Source organism: Lactuca serriola, chromosome 9 (genome assembly GCF_051521515.1).
Source record: "Lactuca serriola cultivar US96UC23 chromosome 9, Lser_US96UC23_V15, whole genome shotgun sequence".
Taxonomy (NCBI): Eukaryota; Viridiplantae; Streptophyta; class Magnoliopsida; order Asterales; family Asteraceae; genus Lactuca; species Lactuca serriola.
In genome coordinates, this window is record NC_136416.1 from 179,928,083 (window position 1) to 179,939,090 (window position 11,008).

The 11,008-nt window shown below is 39.5% G+C and overlaps 1 non-coding gene across 1 annotated transcript; it reads left to right on the top strand.

The window, feature by feature from the left end:
• Positions 1-8,301: 8,301 nt before the first annotated feature.
• On the top strand, positions 8,302-8,408 carry LOC145077499 (small nucleolar RNA R71). The gene has a single exon (XR_013693241.1). It is a non-coding gene; the product is annotated as a small nucleolar RNA R71 (small nucleolar RNA).
• The last annotated feature ends 2,600 nt before the right edge of the window (positions 8,409-11,008 follow it).

Genomic DNA, 11,008 nt, shown 5'->3' on the forward strand with positions numbered 1-11,008 from the left:
GGACACCGCAGTTAAATGGTGTGGCAGAAAGGCGTAATCGAACCTTATTGGATATGGTTCGCTCTATGATGAGTCGTGCTTCACTACCTATCTCTTTTTGGGGGTATGCCTTAGAGACTGCCGCCTATATCCTTAACCGAGTCCCTACTAAGAAGGTTGCCAAAACACCTCACGAGATGTGGACAGGGAAAGCTCCCTCGTTGGCACATATCAAGGTTTGGGGTTGCGAGGCTTTCGTAAGACGAGATACTCACGACAAGCTTGAACCTCAAAGTGAGCGATGTATTTTCATCGGCTACCCGCAGACATCCTTTGGATATCTCTTCTATAGACCGAAGGAAAATGTTGTCTTCATTGCGAGGAGAGGAGTTTTCCGAGAGCGAGAACTCATAAGCCAAGGAGACAGTGGGAGGCAAATCGAACTTGAAGAGATTCAAGAGTCGATAGATGAAGGAACCTCTACCGCTGGCACTCAACCCGAGGAGGAAACTCCGGTTGAACCGATTGACGAATCCTTACCTCTTAGACGTTCCGATAGAGTTAGAGTTCATCCCCAATTTTATGGCTTTCATATTACTACCGAAGGGGACACGTATATTAGTGATGGTACACTAATAAACCTTGATGAACCTAATAGCTATAAGGAAGCCATGGCAGGCCCGGAGTCTGCAAAGTGGAAAGAAGCAATGGATAGCGAGATCCAATCCATGTATGATAACCGAGTTTGGAATTTGGTTGATTACGTGCCCGGACGTAAGACCGTTGGGTGCAAATGGATCTTCAAGAAGAAGACCGACGTGGATGGGAACGTACACACATATAAAGCGCGATTGGTTGCGAAGGGCTTTACTCAGACTCCCGGAGTTGACTATGATGAGACCTTCTCACCAGTTACGAAGATTAAATCTATTAGAGTGATGCTAGCAATTGCCGCATTTCATGATTATGAGATTTGGCAAATGGATGTTAAGACCGCTTTCCTTAACGGAAAGTTGGCTGAGGATGTTTACATGGCTCAGCCAGAGGGGTTTGTGGATCCGAAACATCCGAATAGAGTGTGTAAGCTTGAGAAGTCCATTTATGGACTTAAGCAAGCGTCTCGCAGATGGAATCTTTGCTTCAATGAGAAAGTCAAAGAGTTTGGATTTGTACGAAGCGAAGGCGAATCATGTGTATATGTCAAAGCCAGTGGGAGTATAGTAAGCTTCCTCGTGCTATATGTCGATGACATATTACTCATAGGAAACGACATCCCGACTCTGCAAGAGGTTAAGTCCTGGCTCGGGAAGTGTTTTGCTATGAAGGATCTCGGAGAGGCTTCTTACATTTTGGGAATAAGGATAGTAAGAGAAAGAAGTAAGAGACTAATTGGACTTAGTCAGAATACTTACTTAGAGAAGGTACTAAAACGTTTTAGTATGGAAAACTCAAAGAAGGGAGAACTACCGATACAAAGTAATGCCAAATTGAGTAAGACTCAAAGTCCGAGTACCGAATCTGAGATAGCAGAAATGAGCCGAGTACCATACGCTTCCGCAGTTGGCTCAATCATGTACGCTATGACTTGTACTCGCCCTGATGTAGCCTTCGCTTTGAGCGTGGTTAGCAGATATCAAGGGAATCCTGGCAAAGCACATTGGATTGCGGTGAAAAACATCCTTAAGTACCTTCGGAGGACGAAGGAATGGTTCTTAGTCCTCGGAGGGAGTGATGACTTGAAGGTGCGAGGGTATAGTGACGCCAGTTTTCAGACCGACAGGGACAACTACCATTCGCAGTCGGGCTGGGTCTTTACCCTAAATGGAGGAGCAGTGACATGGAAGAGTTGCAAGCAGGAAACCGTAGCTGATTCAACGTGCGAATCAGAGTACATTGCAGCGAGCGAAGCGTCGAAGGAGGCAATATGGCTGAAGAACTTCATCGGTGATCTTGGAGTTTTTCCTGCCATAAAGGAGTCAATGGAGATTTTCTGTGATAACGAAGGTGCGGTTGCCTTGACCAAGGAACCAAGGGATCATGGTAGATCAAGACATATCGACAGAAAGTATCACTTCATTAGACATCGTGTAGAAGAGGGACAACTCGTAGTAAAGAGGATATCATCAGAAGATAACCCAGCAGATCCGCTTACGAAGGGACTGAGTAGGGTTAAGCACTTGCAGCATGCTAGGAGTATTGGGCTGAAGGATGATATTAGCATAGATTAGATAGTATTAGAAACATGTAATAGATATATGTAATTGACATTTGATGATTAAATAAAGGAGTTTTATTTATGAGTAATGTTACTATCTTATGTTAATTGTTTAGCTATTGTTTCATTTTGCATGTTTTGACTTCCAGAATAATTAAGATTATTAAGAATAATAGAAATTGTTCAAATGGTCCACAATCGTTCATATGTTGGGAGTAGATATGAATGAAGATTGTCATGAATTGGTGTGTAGAATGTCTAAATGGTGTTAGACATAGCAAAGGATTGCTGCAACGTTCATGAGTGCTTATGAACTAGTTTTGAGCATTGGAACAAACCTGTGCTTGCTGGAATCACCTTATGGAATGTGATATAAAAAGGTGATCGCAAGACGATAATATCATATAGTCTTAAAACCTAGATATATGGTTTGTTATTTGTTAATTGATTGTACATTGATAATGCGAAAACGCATCAGTAACTCGGTGTTATAAAATGCATTGTTATGTATAGTTGGTTAATGAATAAGTAAATGCATATAAGTCGAAGTTTATCTGTAACTTTTATCTAAGAAAGTAAAAGCGATATCTCGGCCGCTCGATGATTTGATTTGACTTATGTGCCGGGCCCGGTCAGAACTAAATTGATGTGTTCGATTAAGTTCTATGTCAAATAAATCAGAGATCGAGAAACCTAAATGCTTGACTAACCATTCCATAGGATTGTCAGCATGATATCTAACAGAGGACTGTACGTTCCCTTATCTAAAGGACAAGATTGATTAGATCAGAGTTGACAGCGTCTTTGAGAGCTACGATTGCAAATCGAATTGTACTTGTATAGTTACTAGACTTATCCAAGTGGGAGACTGTTGGAATAGTGTCTAAGGCTGCAACTATATTAGGTAAGTATTTGACCCAGTTGTGCATGGGCCTTTTGGGTTGCCTTCACCATAGCAACTTGATAGGATGATTTATTACGAGAGAGTAAATATTATTAATATATTATGAGAATAATATAATGAATAATATATTTGTTATTTGATTAATATAAGTCATAGAATTAATTAGAATTAATTTGGTGACTTAAAGAGATTAATTAAATAAAGGGGTATAAACTGTCAATTGTTTGATAGTTAAACTTTAGACTGTAAATGCATATGGATATGGTATGGACGAATTCTAAGAGTTTTAGGATAGCTAAAATCGTCCATATAGATATCTAAGGAATGGATTTGGATAGCCTTAAGAGAAGATTATCCAATTAGGGTTTAGGTTGTAACCCTTAAGGAGTCTACAAGTATAAATAGACCCCATGGAATAAGGAAATCGGCACTTCTCCTAAAGCAAGAGAACCCTGGCCGATTTCCTCCCCTCTCCTCTCTCCTAAATCATCTTCCTTGCTATTGGTGTTTGTAAGCCATTAGAGGAGTGACATTTGTGACTCTAGAAGCTCCAAGACCTCAAGATCAACAAGGAACTCAAAGGTATGATTCTAGATCTGTTTCAATGTTGTTATTTAACCTAATTAGTCATTAGAAGTCTTGGATTCAAAGCATGTTTAATTAGAAAGCCTAGATCCAAGCATTAGGGTTTTGCATGCGCACATAGGAAAGTTCTTATGGCTAAAACCCATCAGGAATGTCGTTACCTATGAGTAGTATGTCATCAATATACAATACTAGAAAAGTTACTATACTCCCACTAGCTTTGACATACACACAGGAATCATCCTCGCCTCTACAAAAAAACCAAACTCTTTGACTTTCTCATGGAAGCAAAGATTCCAGTTGCGAGATGCTTGTTTTAATCCATAAATAGATTTTTCAAGCTTGCACACTCTATTAGGAAACTTTGCATCTACAAACCCCTCTGGCCGACTCATGTAAACATCTTTAGCCAACTTCCCATTAAGAAAAGCGGGTTTGACATCCATCTACCATATTTCATATTCATGAAAGGCAACTATGGCAAGCATTATCCTAATAGATATTATCTTAGCCACTGGTGAGAAGGTCTCATCATAGTCAATCCCTTGGGTTTGGCCGCCACCATGATGTGTTTTTTGAGTAAATCTCGTAATTTCCATGTCAGAATCCGAGCCACGATTCTTCCAATCACCACATCGAGGTTAAGGTGCCAGGACGTGGTCTTTAGACCTTTTCTTTTCTTCTTTTGTTTTTGCTCCCGTTTCCTACTTCCAGCTCCTCGTATGCTTCCTTTTTTGTCCCGAGCAAGTCTTTGCAACTACAAAACATAATTAATACATATTAAGTATCTTTTGTTCCATATTAAACATAATTATAGCTAAAAGTATTAGAAATATGCATTAAATATATAGTTAATTATGCACATATCAAAATCCCCCATACTTGTTCTTTTCTTGCTCGTAAGCAAAACTGATTTTATTGTCATTAAATCAAGACTTTAGCTACCAACATTGCAGAAGACAATCCATTTTGAGCCTCTCCATTACTCCAAGACCACAATGCATGTATTTGTGGCTAAATTTTCCTAAGAACTTCCCCAATCCTAAATAATCACAATCTTCATAAACACTCGCCCACTTCTTTTGAACAACGCTCTTTTATGCATCCCTCTGAATCCATCCCCAGAAAACTTTCTTAACCTCAAGGTATTTTTGGTTAAACCACAAGGATATGGAAAAATAACATAGAAATAAAAATATTACAATAATAACTACTTGGCAAATTTCGCCTTTTTCTTGAATCTTCGATAATTTGGAGCTTTTCTTCTTGATATTTCTTGATCTTTGTAGATTTCTAGACCCTTATTCCCTCAAACTTTGCATTTTTTTCATTCAAAACTAAAAACCCTAAAAATAAAACCATATGCTTAAGCAAGGGAACTTAACTTCAACCCATGTTGCTTAGAGGTATTAGTCTAAGTGCAATGACTACATAAGCTCTCCTGGATACATTTCTTGCACACGATGCTAAACATATTGCATCCCTCAAACTAAGCAAGTTCGTGTTTTTGTTCCATGATTTCACTAGGATATGGAAGCCACAAATACACTATAACATATATTGGCTCAAATAAACATTAAAACTCTCATCAGAGCCTCCCACACAACACTAGCAACCTAGATCTCAACATAACAATTTTTAAAACTAGGTTCAATTTTACTGTTTCAAATATTTCTAATAATAAATATTAAAATCCTAGTAATTTTTTCAATTTTGTTTTGTAATCGGTAAGCTAGCATTCCTATATTCGACCCCCTACCCCACACTTAAATGATGCAATGTCCCCATTGCATGCTAAAACAATAAAAGAACATAAAATTAAAAAAAGAGAATTGGAACAGACTCCTATTGGGTAGTAGTGACGAGCTCGAATTCAGAAAGTCTGTGGAAAGCTTGGACTTCTTGTAATATTGGCTGGAAACAGTACTTCTGAACCTTCTTCTTATGAATGCAAATGTGTCGGATCGAATGAAATCACATGAAAAATGTGATAAACTGCTATCACGACGTAGGAAAGAAACACCACATCGTGGTGTCAGGAAAATGGTTGTCGAGGTCGAGCAAAATAACGTTGCCATGACATGGATTGAGGATGCCACGTTGTGGTAATCCAATTCAGTTGCAATTAAAGTTTTTGCCACGACGTGTTGATGATGTCCACGTCGTGGTGTTGTCTCAGAGAATCTTCTAAGATTGAATAGGGCATCGACTATTTGTAACATGTAAGACCATTCCCAATCTTCTTTTTTCAGTAAGTATTCTTCGAAAATGCACTTTTCTTCATTATGTAGGAACCCCAAACTTATTCAAAAACTTGTTTTTCAATTATGATCTTCAAAATTGCATGACTTCTTCATCCATTTAGCTCCTTAATCGCTTCACATACTTAAAACTAAAATACAACTTTAGAAGACTAGAGAAACACATGATCAATTGGTTCGACTTAAAATAAAAACTAAAAACTACAAGAAATGAAAAGGTAAAGAAAATGCAAACTCTAAAAAATATCGAGTTGCCTCCCGAAAAGCGCTTCTTTTTTAGGAGTCATGAGCCGAACTCCTTCCCACTCTACGTTGTTGAAGTTGGGAGTGGGATTTCCCTTTGCTCCTTTTTCTCCTTCCATTTTCGCTTGTAAGCTTGAACCCTTCTCTTCTAATCCTTCTTCGAATTCTCCTTCTTCTTCTTGTTGGGATTATCTTCATACTTACGCTTCACCCCTTTTCCTTGCTTCTCTGCCTTGTTTACCTTTTTGACATCCTCCCTAGATCCTTCCTTTTCAACCTCCATTTTGACCATGATAGTCTACTTCAACACTCCATCCACCTTCACCTCTTCATACAACTCATTTTCGAGTTCATCTACTTCTTCCTCTTTAACCTTGGGTGTAGTAAATGCAATCACCTCAAATGTCATGGGAATCGAGGCTCTTGGCTTCAAACTCTTGAATTTTTCGACATTATGCTCCTTCCTAACCATATGTTCTTCTTCCATCATCTTTTTCTAGTAAAACTAGCTCATTAAATTCTTCTTCCATGGCATCTATTTTTGACACTTCATTATTTGGCTCTTCATGATTTACTTTAGGGCTCATCTCAAAGGTAATAGCATCATCTTACACACGAAGTGTGAGCTTTAAGTCATGGATGTCAACTAGTGCTCTTATGTTAATCAAAAATGGTCTTCCTAAAATAATTGAAAGTTCTTCATTCTCCTTCATGCCGAGAACCAAAACATCAACCAGAAAAATAAATTTTCCCACCTTAACTAGTAAGTCTTGAATTACTCCTCGTGGGTATGTGGTTGAGTGATCTTCCATTCGAATGTTCATTCTTGTATCTTGGAGCTTTGGTAATCAAAGTTTTTGATAGAAAGAGTATGCCACGAGATTAATTTTCCCCCAAATCGTCTAGATCATTTATAGAAGTCGAGTTTCCAAATTCACAAGGCAATGTGAGTTGTCTTGAATCTCCTATCTTGATTGGTAATCCTTTGATAACTACAGCTGAACATAGCTCATTAAGAGCTATTGTTGAGGACTTTTCCAACTCCTTTCTATTACTCATAACATCCTTTTCAAACTTTGGAAGTTTCGCCTTTGATTTAAGGATTGGGACGTTTATTGAAAGTAAAAGCACTTGTTCCATAAATATCCTTTGTTTGGGTTACAAATAACGTTTGATGGCTCAAGATGGGAATGGTAGTGGTTCCTGAAATGATTGAAGAATAGAAAATTGTCTTCTACTTGAGACCACGACGTGGTGATCTCACCGCGGCGTGATGAAGCTTCAGAGAATACTTCACTTTTTGATCTTTTAAATATAGGTTGTTCTTGTTTCACATTTGACTTGGGATAACTTGTAGCTACTTCATTGGTCATTATTGGCTCAAAATGAACCTCTTGTTCGGTGTAGATCACCATGACATGAGATTGTAATTTTTGATCTTGGTTTTTAGGTGGTAACCTTTCATTGACAAGTGTGTTCGGCTTCGCAAGTTGAGTCTTTATATTCTTTATGGAAGCTTGATGATTTGTCACATTGGTATCAGTAGCATCATGCCTCATTTCAGATGCTTCCATAAATCAATGGAGTACCGACTCGAAATCTATCTTTTTATCGGGTGGTGGTTGCTCTTTTTAGTAGAAACCTCTTCCAATTTGTCTATACTTTTCATCTTTCTGTTTCTTGTACTCTTCATAAGGTAACCACTCCTTAGGCTTTCTCCAATCTTCATCAAACTTGTCACCACTTGAGTAGAACACTTGTGCCTTCTTATTCCCATTTTTATCCGAATCACAATCCTTGGTCTAGTGTGGACCACTAAATTGTCATAACCAACTCTTATGGTGTGGATTAATTAATCTAAATTTGTCATTTTCCTATCCATAGAATCGAGCTTAGCTATGATTGCAGCCATATTCTCGTTCTCTAAATATTCTTTTCCTTTTGTAACATCCACTTGTGGATTGTGGTACTTTCGGGAGTGCTTTGCAAACTCTGCAATTAATTCTTTAATAGTTTTCAGCTCCTTCTTTTTCATAGGCCCTTGTGAGTCAAGAAGTTGTCTAGTAGTTACATTCACTCCATCATAGAAGATGAAAACTTATTTTTGAACATTCAAGTCATGTTGAGGGAAACTTCTTAGCAAGCCCTTTTATCTCTCCCAAGCTTCATACAACAAATCTCCTGCCTCATGTTGGAAGTTAGCAATCTTCTTTTTGAGATTTGAGATCTTTGAAAGTGGACTAAATTTCTCGATGAAAGCATCACGAAGATTAGCCCATGTAGTGATGGATCCTGGTGCAAGAGATTTCAACCACACCTTTGCTTCACCGGTAAATGTGACCGGAAGTATCTTTAGTAAAATGGATTCCCTTGGCACATTAGGAACATAAAGTAGTTGACAATGTCTTTGACCTCATCAATATGCTTGAAAGCATCTTCATACTTTCCCGACGAAAGGAATGTCATCGAGCATGGATAAAATGTGCCCTTTGAGCTCAAAACTTCCCTCAGATGGTATCTCAGGTGGAACTAGACTTGGTCCATGTTCTTCACGTATCCTCTTTTTGTAGTCTCACATCGTCATTCTGATTATGTCTGCCATCTCTTCAACCTCAAACTTTATCTCTTCCTCGTATGAACTCCTTCAATAGGTGAATCTGGCTCGTATCAAATTCTCTTTTTATCAGGCGTCCTCTCATAGCTTTCAAATCCTATATCTAATTGAGAAGTGTTTGTTGACTCATTGACTTTCCTGTCTTTCTTCTTGTGGAAAGTGGATTCCGGGTCTTGATGTAACACCGTAAAAATTAAAAAGATTTTTCGCATTTTAAAAATCATATATTTTCATTCACGTCCACATTTTAAAACATTGTATCATCATTATCTCAATACAAAATCCCAAGATCAAAAGTTATGAACTCTAGTGTGCGTGTGTACGATTCATGCCGGCACCTTCCCGCGATCATCATTTGTATCTGAAACACCACACATAACAATGTAAGCATAAATGCTTAGTGAGTTCCCCAAAATACCACATAAACACATATCAACCACTCAAGGCTGTAACTCTGTTGACCCTCTGGTCGAATATCTCTGTGGGACCCTCATGGTCCCATAACTCTGTGGACCCACTGGTCCTAACTCTATAAACTCTGAATCATGCATATCACATATCACAATAAATCACCACACATAATATCATGCAAATACACTGGTATATAACACTAGAATACTCTGTCACATAACTCTGTTACCACACTAGGTAAAGTATAGTGAGAAGACTCACCTCAGGTGTCTCGGTATATCTCTGACTTGGTAGAAATATGATCTAGCCTCCGCCTAATCACACAAAGTAAATATTCTCATAAATACAACTCTCGGGACTAGCTCAACCCTCTATAGGTGAAAGACCATTTTACCCCTCTATCAGCTCAAATGACACATTGATGACCAAACCCTAAAAGTCAACAAAAGTCAACGGTCAAACTTTGTCCCGACTCGTCGAGTGCACTTGGGTGACTCGGCAAGTCTACATGTGTCTACTAACTCTTTTAGTCCCGCTTGGCATGTCGAGTTTCTCCCATTACTCGACGAGTCACACCTGGCATGAATCGCGGGGCCACCCCGACTCAACTCGCCGAGTCTCAAGAACAACTCAGCGAGTTTCACCTTGAACTCCAGTCCCCTGACTCTCTATGACTCACTGAGTTATTTCCCAACTCGGGAAGTCCACTCACTGAGTGATTTACGGGAAACCCTCACCCTACTCGCCGAGTCTGATCTTTGGACTCGGCGAGTTCATGCCATGCACAAACTCTATAGACCTCCTGAGGTCAGATCTGTTTCATCAATCCATAGATTTGACCTTCCCAAGCATGATAATCACGTAAAGTTCAGACCTTGACACTCATATAACATCTAAATGGTCTAACTTGGTGATTTAGCCCCAAAAATAACATCCTAAGCTCATGGCTCCCAAAATAACTCATAAAGCTCCAAGGGTTAAGGTCTCTGGACCTCTTTGGGTCCAGATCCAAAGCATAAACTCGAGAAGGGACCAATTGCTCCACATATCCATCCTCTAAAGGGGTTAGAAAACCCTAACTCTAAGAATCAACACCAATTATGAAGATGGTCCGAATAAATACCTCAATATGAAGTCTATGAACTCTGAAGTCACCAAAATCACACCTCCTTCAGCCTCCTCTAGCCTTGGTCACCTCTTTCATGCAAATACACCAACAAAAGATCAAGAATGGCCTTTCCTTCCTCATAAAACGCTCTTGATCTCTTACGTTTCTCTCTGGGGTTTGGTCGCCGCAAATGACGGCCCTAAGGGCCTTTAAATAGGTCCCAAACCCAGGAAATTAGGGTTTCATTTAATAGCGTGGACTCGCCGAGTCCACTCATTAACTCGCCGAGTCCAGCTGTGAAACCGGATGAGAATCCTCGACCATACTCGGCGAGTCTAAGCACCAACTCGCCGAGTCCCTCCTCAACCTCCAAAAATAAAAGGAATAATTAATATACCTGGGAATCCGGGTGTTACAATTCTCCCCCGCTAGAATTAGACTTCGCCCTCGAAGTCTCACTCTGCAAACAACTTTGGATGTTGCTCCCGCATCTCATGCTCCGGCTCCCAAGTCAACTCCGACCCTTTCTGATGCTGCCACTGGACCTGCACCAGAGGCACCTCTTTGTTCCTCAAAACCTTGATATTCCGATCCCTAATTGCCATTGGTCTCTCAATATAGTTCAGGCTCGCATCCACCTGAATATCTTCTAATGGCACCACTGCCGACTCATCGGCTATACACTTTC